Below are 18,209 nucleotides of genomic sequence, written 5' to 3' on the forward strand. Positions count from 1 at the left end.
TTTGCAGATAGTGCTGGAGTCCCGCCTTTGCTCAGCCCCCGGGGTCTGGGGCTCCCCTGAAGGCTTAGGTCACCTTGGCTCCAGTGAACATTCCTGGGGATGAGGTACTGAGGCACAAGAGTTAATGAACCCTTAGATATGTATTTTAATGTTTTTTTTTTCTTTCATGCATGTGTTTCTAACGCATTTATAAGATTATTTCTTTGTTGCTTTGTATGTCCCTCCCCCACAGTATAACCCCTGCTTTCACTATATTTGATGTCAGTATAACTAACATGTGGAGATGGGGAAAAAAAGTCGTTTAAGGATACAGGTGGACCTGTTGCAACAATGAGAAGTACAAGTTGTCATGTCCAAAACGAGCTTTACAACATCGGTGTGTGTGGGGGGTAAGGATTGGGATGGGGGGGAGGGGGGATGATGGGAAGGGATGGGAAGGGTAAACAAAGGAGGAGGCTGCAATGCTTGGTAAGAAATGTACGCACTATCCTGCCCATGTAATTGTAACCCCTCTGTACAGTATGTTCACAAATAAAATAAAATTTAAAAAAAAGAGTTAATGAAACCAGGAAGTAATTGCTCATGCCTGTATGCCTAGCTACTAGGGAGGCCGTGATCTGAGCATCAATCTCTGTTTGAAGCCAGCCTGGCAGGAAGTCCATGAAAGTGTTATCTCCAATAAAGACTCAGAAGAAGCCAGAGCAGGGCTGTGGCTCAAGTGGTAGAGCATTAGCCTTAAGCACAACGAGGCTCAGGAACAGGACACAGGCCCTGAGGTCAACCGACAGGACTGACCAATAAAAGAGTAATCAAAAGTCTCCTGTCTTCTCTGCCCTTCCTTTTGATTTTTGGAGGGGGGTGGGCTGGGTAAGTCCAGTTCTGGGGCCTGAATTCTGGGCCTGGGCACTGTCCCTCAGCTCTTCAGCTCAAGGCTAGTGCTCTACCACTTGAGCTACTGAGCAACTTCCGGCTTTTTTCTTTTTGCTTATGTGGTGCTGAGGAATCAAACCCAGGGCCTCATGCATGCAAGGCAAGCGCTCTACCACTGAGCCACCTTCCCACATTCTCTGCCCTACCTTGTCAGCCTAGTGCTGGCTTTGTGTGTTCTGTTCTGCCACAGTGCTGTTGACCAGGCAGGTCTTTGCACCCAGAAAGCTTGCTTTTTCTCACCTGCACAAGATAGCCCCAGGGAAAAGCTACTGATAGGTGAAAGTCGTCAACTCTACCCAGAACCTAGCCACACCATTGCATCCCCCTCTTTTGTGATTCTCAAAGCAGATCACCCTCCCATTAACCTAACCTAGGAGGGGGATCTCAAAATCTTGGGTAAAGCAGAGCATTTTTCTGCCTGTTCGAACAAACTGACTTAAGAAACCAATCAAGCCACAGGACCTCAAGCTGACCAGAGACTCCAACAAGAGGCTGGTTACAGACAAAAGGGAGATACAGGATTCTTCCCACCCCTCCAAAAAAAATAAGAAAAAAAAATCAAAGAACTTTTTCTTTTCTTTTTTTTTCTTTTTTGGTATCTTATATATATAAAAATAATTTTTCCCTTTTCTAAAACTTTTATTAATCTTTAATTTTTGCATTTTTTGAAAAAATAATTGTTTTCCAGTAACTTTTTTTCCCTCTTATAATTTTTATTTTAGGAATACGTGAATGTGTGTTTTCCTTTCTTTTCTTGTCTTCTTTCTCTTTTTCTTTCTTTCTTAATTATCTTTTTGTTTTTTGTCTAGCTCTACTGAACTTCTGATCTTTTTTTTTCTCCCTTTCTTATCCTTTTATCCTTTTCCTCTCTTTTGTTCTTCTGTATGTGACTTAACTCTTGTCCTGCACATCCTCAGATAAACCCATAGTTAACTAGTAGACCCTATCCCCCATTGTGTACACACTTAATCCACAAATTTATTACTCAATCCAAAACCTTTGAGACTTAAATTGCTTAATAGCAGTACTACCTCTTTATACCTATATAATATTTTAAGCATTTTTTAAAGTTTTTCACATCTCCTCTATCTCCCTCCTGTTTTCTCAATATATTCACATTCCTCTCTAAATAGATGGTTTTTCAATATCCATAACTATATTAATTTTTACGTTTCTATTTTTTTTCTGGTCTCTTTTCATTTCCCTTTCCCTTTCTTCTTTTTCTCTCCCTCTCTACTTACATCCTACCCAACCTATTTCCTGAATTAAGATTAAGACATAGTTAACTCTCCCTGTGCCTCCCAACACCAATCTATTCCTATTCATTACCCACAACTCTCCCTAACCCTATAAATTTCTGGTTTTCCAAATTCTTCTCTGTGGTTCGAAGCCCATTAACATATAGTTGTTTGATGCTGAATAGATATATCTGTTGAACTAGATTGTATCTGTAGACTAGTGACTGTATAAATGCAAACGTTGGTTGATGGTTGCCTTAAGATAGTGTTCTAGCACAAAACTGGTGCTATTTTCATCTCAAATGGGCAGAGTAAGCCGGAAAAACACAAGAAAAATGGCAAATCCGGATATCTCAATTCCCAATCTTGATAATCCGGGGTCAGATCAGATAATGAACAATCCAGAAGAGAGTTCCCAAATAGCTCTACAAACACTGGTGGCAAACATGATCAATGAGAATTTTGACAACTTACAAAGGACACTGTATGAGCGTGATAGGGAGAGAGAGGAGGCATCCCAAAAGTTTATACAGGAATATCATAAGCGTGAGGAACCTACTTAAAAACTGATACAGGATTTGCGTGAACAACTTGAGAATACTCAAAGAGAAAGGGAGGAATGGCGTGAGCAGGCTCAGAACACTCAAAGAGAACTGCAGGAATCCCACGAATGGGAGGAAAGAGAAATGCAGGAATCCCACAAACGGGAGGAAGCTAATCAAAGAGTAATTCAGGAATTGAGAGACCAGGTAGAGAATACACAAAGATCACTAAAGGCATTCATGGAATCCATTAACAAAGAGCTGAAGGAAGTCAGGGAGACCACAAAGGGAATGCTGAATGGAACCCAACAGAAGGAATGGGAGTCCAAAGAAACCATAACCAATCAACTAAGTGATTTGAGAACAAACACTGAACACCAAATTAAGGAAGTAAAGAAATTCATACTAGACTTAAAACAGAGCTTCAACAAAGAATTTGAAGCCATCAAAGCTGACCAATTAGAAGGAAAAGAGATAAAAAACAAAGTAGAGAGTCTTGACAGCAGGTTAGACCATGCAGAAGATCGAATATCAGGGATTGAAGACAGCCTAGATATTATAGAGAAAGAACATACAACCATCCAAGACAAGTCCAAGAAATATGATAGGTCTATCCAATACCTGGAAGACACCATCAGAAGACCTAATGTAAGGATAATGGGTGTAGAGGAGCACCTAGAAACAGAAGTTAATGGTCTAGGAAATTTGTTTAACAGGATCCTAGCAGAGAACTTCCCAAACATACAAATTATAGGCCTATTCAGATACAAGAAGCTTTTAGAACCCCAAATAGACCAGACCAGAATAGGACATCCCAAGGTCACATTATAATCCACACAGGATCAACTCAGACCAAGGAAAAGATCCTTAAAGCTGTCGAGGAGAAAAGGGTAATCACCTATACAGGGAAACCAATTAGAATCACCTCAGATTTCTCAGCAGAGACAATCAAAGCAAGAAGAGCCTGGATTGATGTATGCCATGCCCTAAAAACAAACAACTATCAACCAAGAATACTGTACTCAGCTAAACTCTCCTTCATAACTGAAGGCCAAATAAAAACCTTCCACAGCAAAGAAAAATTGAAACAATACATCTCCACCAAACCAGCCCTACAAAAGATTCTTAAAGATGTCCTACACATAGAAAACCAACAAGACCGCAACAAAGGCCAAGAAACTAAACCCAAACTGAGAATCCAAGAACCATAGGAAGAACCCAGTTTTCACAACCCCCAAGAAGGTGGATAACATGGCAAGAACTCCCAAATACCTCTCAGTCCTATCTCTTAACATTAACGGAATGAACTCTCCAATTATGCGACATAGACTGTCTAGTTGGATTAAAAAACAAGACCCTTCTATCTGCTTTCTGCAGGAGTCACATCTTGCCCGTAAAAACAAACACATTTTCAATGTTAAAGGCTGGAACAAAATCTACCAAGCAAACGGCCCCCATAAACAGGCGGGAGTTGCAATCCTAATATCTGATAAAATAGACTTCAAATTAAAATTCGTGAGAAGAGATAAAGAAGGTCGCTACATACTAATTAATGGATCTCTCCTTCAGGAGGATATTACAATTCTAAATATCTATTCGCCAAACAATGGAGCACCCAAATTTATCAAAGAAACACTACTTTCCCTCAAATCCCATATAGATCCAAAGACATTAATTGTTGGGGATTTTAACACACCACTTTCCCCACTAGATAGATCAACTCGGCAAAAACTCAACAGAGAAACCGCAGATCTACACAGTTGCATAGATCAACTAGACTTAACAGACATCTACCAAACATTTCACTGAGCAGCATCAGAATACACGTTTTTCTCAGCAGCACATGGAACGTTTTCTAAAATAGACCACATTTTAGGCCACCAAGCAAACTTGGCTAAATTCAGAAACATTGAAGTTATACCTTGCATTCTCTCTGACCACAAGGGAATAAAATTAGAACTCAACACTAAAAGCCACCAAAGAAAGTCCGGTATCACATGGAGGCTGAATAACACACTGCTGAATCAAGAGTGGGTCATGGAAGAGATTAGAAAGGAAATACAAATGTTCATGCTATTCAACAAAAATGAACACACAAATTACCAGCTCCAATGGGACATAGCAAAGGCAGTACTCAGAGGCAAGTTTATAGCTCTGAGCTCCTACATCAACAAATTGGAGAAATCAGAAACTAGCAATTTAATGACACATCTAAACTACCTTGAAAAAGAGCAGCAAGATGAACCCCAATCCAGTAGACGGAAAGAAATAATCAAAATTAAATCAGAATTAAATGAATTAGAATCCAAAAAAACTATAGAAAGAATCAACAAAACAAAGAGTTGGTCCTTCGAAAAACTTAACAAAATAGACAGACCCTTAGCATATCTTATCAGAAAAAGAAGAGAACACACCCAAATTAATAAACTCAGAGATGAGAATGGAAACATCACCATGGAAACAACCAAGATTCAGAACATTATAAGGGAATACTTCTCAAAACTTTATGCTAATAAGTTTGAGAACTTGACAGAAATGGACCTTTTCCTAGCAAATATTGACATGCCAAAACTAAACCAAGATGGATTAAACCAGCTTAACAGGCCCATATCAAGCATTGAAATAGAAACAACAATAAGAGACCTCCCAGCTAAGAAAAGTCCAGGACCAGATGGTTTTACAGCGGAATTTTACAAGGCCTTCAAAGCAGAGCTCACACCAATAGTCCTCCAACTCTTCAATGAAATTGAAAGAGAAAGCTCACTACCCAACACATTCTATGAAGCCATCATAACCCTCATCCCAAAACCAGGAAGGGACTCATCAAAGAAAGAGAACTATAGACCCATTTCTTTGATGAACATTGATGCAAAACTTCTCAACAAAATTTTGGCCAATCAACTTCAACAATTCATCCAAAAAATCATAAACCATGATCAAACAGGCTTCATTTCAGGGATGCAAAGCTGGTTCAATATACGCAAATCAATTAATATTATTCATCACATCAACAGGAGCAAGAATAAGAACCACATGGTTATCTTAATAGATGCAGAAAAAGCATTCGACAAGATCCAACACCCCTTTATGATGAAGGTTTTGGAAAAATTAGGAATCCATGGAACATTCCTCAATACAATAAAGGCTGTATATGACAAACCTTCAGCCAGCATTATACTCAATGGTGAAAAACTAAAGCCATTTCCTCTTAACTCAGGAACAAGACAAGGATTCCCATTCTCTCCACTTCTCTTCAATCTAGTATTAGATTGCCTAGCTACAGCAATAAGACAAGATGCATACATAAAGGGGATCCAAATAGGGAAAGAAGAAATAAAACTCTCCCTCTTTGCAGATGACATGATCTTGTATTTAAAGAATCCCATAGACTCCACTCCCAAATTACTCAAGCTGATTCAAAACTTTGGCAAAGTAGCAGGTTATAAAATTAAACCCCCAAAATCAATGGCTTTTCTGTATGCCAACAATGAGAAAAGTGTGGCTGAAATTAGGAAAGCAACTCCATTTGTAATAGCCTCACAAAAAATAAAATACGTAGGAATTAACTTAACTAAAGAAGTGAAGGACCTCTATGATGAAAACTTTAAAGATAGCCATCTAATCTTCGATAAGGGAGCTAAAACAATAGAATGGAAGAAAGACAACCTCTTTAGTAAATGGTGCTGGCAAAACTGGTTAACTACATGTAGAAAACTTAAGCTAGATCCTTATATATCACCCTGCACCAGAATCAACTCCAAATGGATCAAAGACCTTGAACTCAAAGCAGAAACACTGAAAATATTACAGGATGGAATAGGAGAAACCCTAGGTCTCCTTGGCTCTGGCCGAAATTTTCTGAATAGAGACCTGGAAACACAACAAATCAAAGAAACTGCCCAATAAATAAGTGGGCGAAAGACTTAAAGAGAAACTTCTCTGAAGAAGAAAGAAGGATGGCCAATAGACACATGAAGAAATGTTCAACATCCCTAGCCATAAAAGAAATGCAAATCAAAACAACAGTGAGATATCACCTCTCTCCAGTTAGAACGGCAAAAATCAAGACCTCTAACAACAACAGGTGCTGGAGGGGATGTGGACAGAAAGGAACCTTACTTCATTGTTGGTGGGAATGTAAACTTGTTCAACCACTTTGGAAAGCATTATGGAGGTTCCTCAAATTAGTTCACATAGAACTCCCCTATGACCCAGCAATCCCACTTTTGGGCATTTACCCAAATGGTTACAAACAAGACCACACTAAAGCTACTAGCACAACTATGTTTATTGCAGCATTATTTACCATAGCTAAGATATCGAACCAACCCAGATGCCCCTCAGTAGATGAATGGATCAAGAAAATGTGGTATATATACACAATGGAATTCTATGGCTCCATCAGAAAGAATGACATTGCCCCATTTGTTAGGAAATGGAAAAACTTGGAAAAAATTATATGAAGTTAAGTAAGCCAGGCCCAAAGAAACATACGTCCCACGGTTTCCCTTATTTTTAATATCTAGTATATGTATGAGTCAAGCGGAAAAGGTCAGATAATGTGATGTCAGGAAAATGAACCCTTAGATGTGTATTTTAATGTTTTTTTTCTTTCATGCATGTGTTTCTAATGCATTTATAAGATTATCTCTTTGTTGCTTTGTATGTCCCTCCCCCACAGTATAACCCCTGCTTTCACTATATTTGATGTCAGTATAACTTGTGGAGGAGATGGGGAAAAACCAGTTGTTTAAGGATACAGGTGGACCTGTTGCAACAATGAGAAGTACAAGTTGTCATGTCCAAAACGAGCTTTATAACGTTGGTGCGGGGGGGGGGCAAGGGGGGGGGAAGGAGAAGGATTGGGATTGGGGGTGAGGGGGGAGGCTGGGAAGGGATGTGAAGGGTAAACACAGGAGGAGGCTGCAATGCTTGGTAAGAAATGTTCGCATTATTCTGCCCATGTAATTGTAACTCCTCTGTACAGTATGTTCACAAATAAAATTAAATTAAATTAAAAACAATCCACAAGAATCCTTACAGCCTGCGAGGCCCATATGGTATGACTGACTTACACCTTTTGCTTTTCTCCTAGTTATGTTGATATTGCTGTTTTCCTAATTAAATAAATATCCAAGAAGTTGACAAATCAGGCATGGCCTTTGCAAATTTGCTCTGTTCTTCTCTAGATGCTTCTTCCTCTAAACCTTTGTGTAGACCTGGATACTTGAAGGCTTCTGCTTGTAACCCTAGCTAGTCAGGAGGCTGAGATCTGAGGATACTTGTTAAAAGCCAGACTGGGCAGACAAAGCTGACGGACTCCTATCTCCAATAAACTAGGAAAAAAACCTTAAAGTGGAGGTTTGGCTCAAGTGGTAGAGGATCGGCCTTGCAGGAAAAGCAAAGCAAGGGCATGAGACCTGGAATTCAAGCCCCCGTACTGGCATGCATACACACACACACACACACACACACACACACACACACACACACACACACACAAACAAACATAAAAGTAAACCTTTGTGTGATTCTCTCTATTTTCTCAGGAACAGGAGCAGAAGTTCTACCTCAGCAACCCCTTCCCTTGCCTGCTGACCTAAAATATTCATTTTCTCACTAGTTCTTTGATTTCTCCTCAGAACAGGTCTCAGTTTGGGCCTTCTTCCAGAGGATGTGAGCTCCTAGGTCACACTCTATTCTATACCATCCTTATCTCTAGCAGCACCTGCTTCTTTTTATTAAGAATCAGAAAACTAGAGCTCTTTCTGGGCAGAAAAATTTGCAGAAGAGGTCCCCCTCTCCCTGAGCCAAGCAGCCCAAGTAAAGCTGAGACCTGAAGATTTTAGCTCATATACTTCTCCACCATGGGAAAGTAAACTGAGGACCTTCTCCAGTTAGGTATATTATTACTATTAAATTCAGTAATTACTGCTTGAGCAAAGTATAGCAATCAAAGTCATAAAAGGAAGGAAACCCTTTAGTCTCTCTTCCCTTCCCCTCTCTTCAACTAGCTCCCTAGAGGACTCTGAAGGAAATTGGATATGAGGTGTTGTTTTGTTTTTATATTCCCTGAGGTACTTTTTTTTTTTTTCATCAAAGCTGCACACCAGGCCAGGCTTCCCACAATAGAGACTCAGCCCTTCAAACCCAGCTTTAATCTCATGCCCTTTCATCACTTTTGCACTGTAGGATGCACCAAAAAAGGGAAGGGGCTTCTGGGATTTTATCCTCCTCCCAGACACAAGATTACTTTCAGTGGAAAAACAGACCTGATCATTTACTGAAAGTGAATCAGAGCTGATACTTTCAGACTGAGCCCTCCTATTAGGCAGTCATGGGCATTAAATGAGATACTATAAATAAAATGTTGCCTGGCTGAGGTGGCTAACGTATGTAATCCTATCTACTCAGGAAGCTGAAGTCTGAGGACTGGGGCTTGAACTCAGGGCCTGGGCCCTGTCCTTGAGCTTAAGGCTAGTGCTCTACCACTTGAGCTACAGCTTTTTTGAGTAGTTTATTGAAGATAAAGGTCTCATGTACTTTACTGTCTGCACTGGCTTTGAAAAAAGATCCTCAAATCTCAGCCTCCAGAGTATTAGGATTCCAGGTGTGAGCCACCAGCACTTGACTCACAATGACCCCTTTAAGCACTCTCACCTGCACTGTTTATCTTGCTGTGGTTGCTTCACATATTTGTTTATTTACTTGGTTGTCACTGTGCTTCCTCAAATAGATGATTGGTTGTGACTTGGGTCAGCACTATGTCAGCTTCTAGACTATTGTATTTGATGAATGGTATGTCTCGCCTCCCACTGCCCCTTGCTACTTCCCTCTTTATTATTTTTTGTGTGGTCCTGTGCCTTGAATTCAAGGTCTGGGTCCTGTCTTTGAGGTTTTACTGCTTAATGCTAGCACTCAACGCCTCGAGCCACAGCCCCCCATTCAGTTTTCTTGGTAGATAACTGGAGATAAGAGTCTCACAGACAGCCTACGCTGGTGGCTCACACCTGTAATCCTAGCTACTCGGGAAGCAGAGATCTGAGAATCTGGGTTTAAAGCCAGTCAAAGCCGGAAAGTTCGGAAGATTCTTATCTCCACTTAATCACAGAAAGAGTCAGATGTGGCACTGTGTCTCAAGTGATTGAGTGCAATCCTTGAGCAAAAGTTTAGGGACAGTGCCCAGGCCTAGAGTTTAAGGCCCAAGACTGGCAAAAAATAAAAAGAAAAGCAAGCAAGCAAGCAACTCATAGACATTCCTGCCCAGACTTGCTTTGAATAGTGATCCTTAGATCCCTGCCTTGCAAGTAGATAGGATTACACGCATGAGCCACCAACAGCCAAGTCTCTTTTTATTTATGTATTTATTTTAACAAACTGCTTATTCATCGTCTGTGCCTTCAGACTTCCTTGTGGGATACAAAAACTTTTCCTACTAGGTGTCCTTACTTTGGCTTTTTTAGGGACCTTCAATATTTATGCTATTCATTCTGGGACCTCCAGCTGATGAAGCCAAAGCCTTAGCCAAGGATTTTGAAAGAAGAATAAATTCACTAGTCTAGAAGTACTGGTTTATTTAAAACACATTTTATTGATTGTGTGTGTGTGTGTGTGTGTGTGTGTGTGTGTGTGTGTGTGTGTGTGTGTGTGTGTGTGCGCGAGTGTGGTGATACTAGGGCTTGCTTTCTTGCTTAGCTTTTCTGCTCAAGTCTGGTGTTTAACCACTTAAGCCACACTTCCATTTCTGACTTTTTAAAACTGGTTAATTGTCAGTAAGAGTCTCACAGACTTTTTTTTTGCCCAGGCTGACTTCAAACCATGGTCTTTAGATCTCAGCCTCTTAAGGTGCTTGTATGGCAAGCAGGAACCACCATTGCCTGGCTTGTTTTTAATATTCTTTAATAAACTCCTCATTCAAAGACTGAGTCTCCATTTTCCCATCTCATCATCACAAATCTTTAGTCCCCATTCTCTTCTCTATCAAGTAAGGATGATTATAATGGTGTGATTTCCAGGCTGGGAACAGACAGATCGGCTTAGCCAAAAGCAAAGCCCCAAAATCCTAAGTATGAGACTTCTGGCAAAGATCCAGGAGAAAGGAGAAGGGATTGGAATGCAGTGTTTAAGGACAATGTCTGTGAACTATGGAGGAAATGGAGGCTCAGAAGAGGAACATGACCTCTCACAGTCCCACTGGTGGCAGTGGAGTACAGGAGGAGCCTTAGTGCCCTGTACCCCAGGACTTGGCATGCTTGCAGTGAGTGGGCATTCATCTAACTCTTTGGAGGCCTCCAAGAGGGCAGTGGCATTTATCATAAGTCCCAAGATCACTCATACTATGGCAGATGTAAGAGGCAGCAGGCTCAGATTCCATACTGTTTATCCCTGGCTTATTCCCTTATGTTTGCCCTAGTCACCACAATAGCATTGCAGCAGATTCCTGGGACCAGAGACTGATTGACTCAGTCAAAATAGGAGGGAGTGACAATAACACCAATGATAGCAAGGGCAGGAAGCTAAGGATGTTGGTGGGCCTGAAAAAGGGACAAGAAGAGAGCTGTAGCCAGGTGCTCATTGCTCACACCTGTAATTCTCACTACTCAGGAGGCTGAGATCAGAGAATGATGGTTTAAAGTCAGCCTCGGGAGAAAAATCCAACAGACTCTTATGTCCAGTTACTCAAGAAACAAAAACAAAAACAAAAACAAAAACTGGAAGTGGAGATGTGTCTCAAGTGGTAGAGGGCTATCCTTGAGTGAAAAGTCAAGTGAGGTAGATGCTGGTGGTTCACACCTGTAATCTTTTTCTTTTTCTTGTTTTTTATTGTGAAAATACTGTACAGAGGGGTTACCATTACATGGGCAAGATAATGAGTACATTTCTTATCAAGCATTGTAGCCTCCTCCTTTGTTTCCCCTTCCCATCCCTTCCCAGCCTCCCCCCGCTACCCCATCCAATCCTTTCTCCCAACCAAAGTTGTAAATTTCGTTTTCAACATGACAACTTCACACCTGTAATCTTAGCTACTCAGGAGGCTTAAATCTGAAGATCATAGTTCAAAACCAACTTGAGCATGAACGTTTGTGAGACTTATTATTTTGAGTTACTATGGTGGGTAGGGGAGAGTCAGTACCAAGGATTGAACTAGGGACCTAGGTGCTTTTCCTGAACTCTTTTGCTCAAGGCTAGCACTCTACCACTTGGAGCCGTAGTAACACTTCTGCTTTTCATGTGGTTAATTATAGATAAGACTCTCATGGAATTTCTAGTTTGGGCTAGCTTTGAACCATGATCCTCATATCTTAGCTCCCTGAGTAGCTAGGATTATAGGCATGAGGTATGAGACACTCATTTCCCTTTAATTACTAAAAAAGCTGGAAGTACAGATGTTCCTCAAAAGGTAGCATGCTTGCCTTGAACATAAACAGCTCAAGCCCCAGGACTTGCATACATACACACCAAGGACCTGCATACACACCAAGGTTGTCCACTAACAGCTAGAGTGATGAAAGCCATGAAGAGAACTTTCATTCACCTGCCTACCACTCTAGGACCTTGCAGAACAATCTAGAACTGTGTAGAGGGTTCTGTCTCCTCCCCATTTGCTGTTCTCCCTTGGATTTAGATGCTGGCTCTTCCTGTTACTGAAGTCCCCATTTCTAGGCATGTAGGAGATCCTTCCTCCAGTTCTGTCTCCAGCACCACACCCAAAACACGGCTCCCAGTCAGCCACCCCCTCTATACCCCACACCTCATGGTCATACTACCATATCTTCCTCTCTTTGTGTGTGTGTGTGTGTGTGTGTGTGTGTGTGTGTGTGTGTGGTGTGCGTGTGTGTGTATGTGTGCACTCGTGCATGTGTGCACGCTTATCCTGGGAATTGAACTGAGGACCTGCACACTGTCCCTCAGCTTTTCTACTCAAGGCTATCTCTTTATCTCTTGAGCCACAGCTCTGCTTTCAGCTTTTTGATAGTTAATTGGAGATAAGTGTCTTATAGACTTTTCTGCTTTGTCTGACTGCACACCATGATCCTTGCCTCACTCTCAGTCTCCAGAGTAGTTAAGATTACAGGTGTGAAATACCAGTACTCAGAAAATCTGTCTATCTATCTATCTATCTATCTATCTATCTATCTATCTATCTATCTATCTATCTATCTATCTATCTATCTATCTATCTATCTATCTATCTATCTATCTATCTATCTATCTATCTATCTATCTATCTATCTATCTATCTATCTATCGCTGTTAAAGAGGCTTCAACTCAGAACCTAGTCACTATCCCTTAGCTTTTTTGATCAATGCTGGAACTCTGCCACTTGAACCACAGCCCCACTTTGGAGTATTTGCTGGTTCTTTGAAGGTAAGTCTAGAGACTTCCTACTCAAGTTGTCTTTGAAACAAGATCCTTAGTTCTCAGCCTCCAGAGTCCTTCCTGTGATATTTTTGCATATCTGTTGGATACTATTTATCTGCTTTTGTTCAGAGAAGCTGATCTGAGACCCTTCCCAGATCAGGATTGCTGCCATGTGCAATGTGGCCAAGGAATGGCTTGCAGAATGAAGGAATGAAGTCTGTGTCCAGCCTCCATCTAGGAATGTGGCAGGTTTCAGGTTAAGGCACGAAAGGTGGCTAATTTATGTTCCCTGCCCAGGGAGCCCATGTTCTTCCCATAATGAGAAAGCCCTACAGCTGGACAGAAAGAGATGAGATCTTGGGGTGGCAGCCCTGACCTCCCATTCTGGTAGAAAGGATGATCTCCCTAAGAGAGTTTTGGGAGTCTGTGATGAGAAACAAAGTAGTCACCAGGAAGGAATAGGCATAGCCCAAAAGGCAGGGAGTAACAGCACACTCCCCTCCCCTCACCCAAAATCTGAGACCACTGGACAATAAATGGTTGGTGTGACCATTGCTCTGCCCTTTGACTGTGCTTGGACAATGTCCCTGCTTCTGTGTGTATGTGTACGTGTGCGAGCATGTGCGCGCACACACACAAACAATGGATGAACATAGAAATATTATTTTTAAAAAAATCATCTCTAAAACAAGTCACTGATGGCTCATGACTAATCCTAGCTATTCAGGAGGCTGAGATATCAAGATCTCAGTTCAAAGCCAGCCCCAGCAGAATTATTTGAGAGATTCTTTTCTTCCATGAACCAGCACAATCCCAGAAGTGAACATGTAGCTCCAGGGGGAAGAGTGCCAGCCTTGAGAAGAAAAGCCAAGTAAAAGTGAGAGACTGAGTTAAAGCCCCAATGCTAGCAAAAAATCTAGCAAATAACTAATTTAAAAAATCATCTCAGAGCTTTCCTCATCTGTAAAATGGAATGATGAACAAGAGAATGGAAGAAAGAAGGAAGAGAATCCTGAAGGGCCTCAGTTCACCCCACTCCACCTCCAACACCTAGCAAATAGATAAAATCACCTGCTCATTACTTAGAGCCCAACCAACTAGGCTTGTTGTTTTAGTGCCACCTGCTGGTGAAGATGCAAAATGCTTCATGTTGCCATCCTGTGAGACACTTGGGCAAGTGTCTTACTTGCTTCACAGACCTCTGGCCTCATTGGGTCTCACCTTGCCTATCTGCTATATAAACACAGTAGACTCCTTCTGGTCCATATCCTGCATCTTCCTGGCTTGTAATTTTCAGATTTTTTCTATTACTTCTCCAAATCCTGGGGCTTGATCTCAAGCCAGGTTGCTGTCCCTTAATACTATGCTCAAGGCTAGCACTCTACCAATTGAATCACACCTCTACCTCTGGCTTTTTGGTGATTACTTGGAGTTTGTATGAGCTAGGTGTTAATTGATCAGGCCTTTAATCCTAGTTACTCAGGAGGCTGATATCTGAGGATGTCAGTTCAAAGCCAGCCTGGGCAGGAGAATCTGTTAGTTTCCTATCTCCAATTATTTACAGAAAAATCTAGAAGTGGTTCTGTGGCACAAAAGTGCTTCCTTTGAGCAAAAGAGCTCATGGATAGCTCCCAGATGCTGAGTTCAAGCCATAAGACTAGCAAAAAGAAAGTTATAGATTTTTTTTTTCTTTTTGCTTGGGCTGGCTTTGAACCTTGATCCTCAGATCTCAGCCTCCTAAGTAACTAGGATTACACACAAAGCGCCCCTCTTATACAGGTTCTGCCTCCTATCACCTTGAGCTTCAGCCATCCTGTATGCAAGCCCCTAGACTTCATCTCATCCTGCCTTGAGCAGTTAAGCATGTGGGCCACTGGGCATCACACTGTGGCCCATAACCCCTGGAAGACTTGTACATGAACACTGGACTGATTGGACCTCAGAGGTATTTCCTTTCTTTTTAGTCTCCTTCTTTGTAGAGATCTTCATTTCTTTAGTTTTCAATCCTAAATAATTTAATAATCTTACTGATATCTCTTCTTTGAAAACTGATCATACCTCTTTTGTGTGCCTATTTTTAAGGCCCTGATATGGATCTGTGTCCTGTTGTGGCTTCTCCTGACCTGAGCTTACTCAGGAGGACTAATGCTTGTGCAAAAGATCTAATAAGTTTACAGGTGTTATGAAGGAGTCTGGACGGATTCAATGACTGAATGAGTTTGTACTGATTTATACATAACACTGATTTAATATTTCATATTAATGAAATGTAATCTTACTGATTACCCCCAAAGCATTATATGTGTGCTTATATACATGTATGTGTCTATATGTTTGTCTTTGAAAGAATGGCAGTTTTTATTTTAGAACTATATCAAACTCAAGAATAGTAATTGGTATAATTGATATTTCCAATGAAGAAAGCAGATTTTTTGGGCCTCCACTCATCAATATTTATTGAGCATTTACAGTGTACTGGACACAATAGAACATACAGAAAATATTGTCCCTGCTCTGGAGGATCTTGCATTCTGAAGGAAAAAAATATATATCTTTTTTTTCTCTGTCGTGGGGCCTGAACTCTGGGCCTGGGAGCTGTCCCTCAGCTCTTCAGCTCAAGGTGAGCGTTCAACCACTTGAGCCACAGCACCACTTCTGACTTTTTCTGTGTATGTGGTGTTGAGGAATAGAAACTAGGGCCTAATGCATGCAAGGCAAGCACTCTATCACTGAGCCACCTTCTCAGCCCCACCTGTCTTTTAAAATGGCACTTTTATTTGGTGTCTTCTGTAATGTTCTGAGGAAATATCCTGTAGGGTGAGATTTGGCATAACTCAGACCCATCATTACTTAGAGAAGATTTAAAGGCAAACAATGGCAGACCATTCAGGATAGTGTTTATAGGAGATACACAATCTCATCAAGTAAGGTGAGATGTGCTGCAGTAGAGGATGAGGTTAATAGTTTGTGGGACGCAAGCAAAGAAAAGCAAGGGATCTTAGACAGTGAGTAGAGCCAGAAAAGTCATGTGACCTTTTCTGAAGTACATGGCCACCAAGGAGGAATGGTTGGTGACAAGACAGAAGGCTAAAAAAAAGGAAGGTAATCCTGTGCACCTGACAAATAAAATGACCAAAAGCGAAGGCAAACTGAATCCAGAAATTCTCAAAAACCAAAACTGATTTAGAAGCACAGACTTTACAGTTAATACTAACCAGTGTAGCCAAGTACTGGTGGCTCACTCCTGTAATCCTAGCTACTCAGGAGGCTGAGATCTGAGGATCTAGGTTCAAAGCCAACCCAGGAAGGAAAGACCATGAGATTCCTATCTCCTATAAACTACTCAAAAACCGGAAATGGCCCTGTGGCTCAAGTGGTAGAGCACTTGCCTTGAGCTGAAGAGCTGAGGGACAGGTCCCAGGCCCAGAGTTCAAGCCCCATGACTGACAAAAAAAAAAAACAAAAAAACAACAAAAAAAAACAACTAACCAGTGTCATGATGGGTCAAAAACATTGTGGCTTTCTAAGTTAAAAAATGCTATATATCAAAATTTTAAGTGGAACATATTATTTTTCAAATCAATTTTCCCCTCCCCACGGAAAAATTTGACTCTGTAGGAGGTGGTTGGTAGATAGATTAGTATTTTTGTTATTGTGATAAACTTTGCACTTTAAAATTGGTAAAAGCCCATTAGCTGCCAAAAGGGAGTAATGAACAAATTTATAATAATGTACAATTTCTTTTGAGTCATTTCAAAACCAAAAAAACTAATTTACATGAAAAGTTGTAGAGAAAGTGGTAATGATTACCAAACAGTTTATTTTCACTGCATCTTTATTTTTACATTTGTTCGTAGGTTGCCTAAAAGATTTAAATACAAATAAAATTTGTAGCAAAAATAATGAGAGCAAACAGAAGGTAACATTAAAATAATGGAATGTGAACCATTTCTGCCCTTATCCAGAGTTAATTGGGACACAACTTTGTCTCAAAGAATACTTCTGGTGCTGTAGTCTAAGGTGTGCACACTGAGATAGACTCTTCCACAGAAATACATGATTCCAGCATGTAACAGCCATGGAATATCTGTTTGTACCACAGCCCTGCAAGTGCTCCAAAACTTTCTAATATCCAGAATAATTAAACCTGTGCCTGGAACCAATTATCCCTTTTATTCCTCACCAGTGTAATCCAATAAGTAGGAAGATTTCTTCACTTTGACATGGAAGCATTTTTAACACTGGCCCTTATGAAGTCACCATATACCAAAGTACATGCCAAACATTTACAACTTGTATAAAAATTCTACATCCTCATATTGGTAATTTGAAGATGAAAACAGATAACTCACTAAATGTTAATGGGCAATATCTATTCCCCTAATATTAAACAACAACAAAAAAACCCTGGGAAATATAGAAATTCAAATAGAAGCAAGATAAACCTGTCATAAATCATAAACAACAAACTATTCGTGGGACAGCATGGATGGCAAATGGTCTACTTTATAAATTTTAGACTGAGGCAGATAAAAGTTGGAAGGTCATTTAATTTTCACCTCCTTCTCCTGCTTTCACTTCATCTCCTTGGTTATCATATCCACAATGTCAACTTTTCTCTTAGTAACTACATTATTACCATGCAGTCTTTGAACCACTCTTCACTTAATGTATCAAGTTCAGCAATGACTTCATCAAAAGCTGTCTTTGCAAGAAACCTAGCTTCCTCTGGGGAGTTCAGAATGTCATAATAGAACACCGAGAATTTAAGAGCCAGACCCAAACTGATAGTTTATCAGTTGTGAAGCTTGAACTCTGGGCCTGGGTGCTGTCTCTCAGCTCTTCAGCTCAAAGCTAGTGCTCTACCACTTGAGCCACAGTACCACTTCCGGTTTTCTGAGTTGTTTATCAGATATAAGTCTCAAATGTTTCTTTATGGCTATTGTTTCTAACATATTTATACAATGATTTCTTTGTTGCTGTGTATGTTCCTCCCTGTATTTGATGTTGGTATAATTTGTGAAGAGGAAGGGAAAAAAGAAATTGTTTAAATAGGAATACAGCTGGACTCATTGCAACAATGAGATGTACAAGATGTTATGTTGAAAAACGAACTTTCAATTTTGGCACATGGCG

This window comes from Dipodomys merriami, unplaced genomic scaffold (assembly GCF_024711535.1).
Source record: "Dipodomys merriami isolate MVZ:Mamm:240054 unplaced genomic scaffold, mDipMer1.0.p SCAF_2144, whole genome shotgun sequence".
In the NCBI taxonomy this organism is placed as follows: domain Eukaryota; kingdom Metazoa; phylum Chordata; class Mammalia; order Rodentia; family Heteromyidae; genus Dipodomys; species Dipodomys merriami.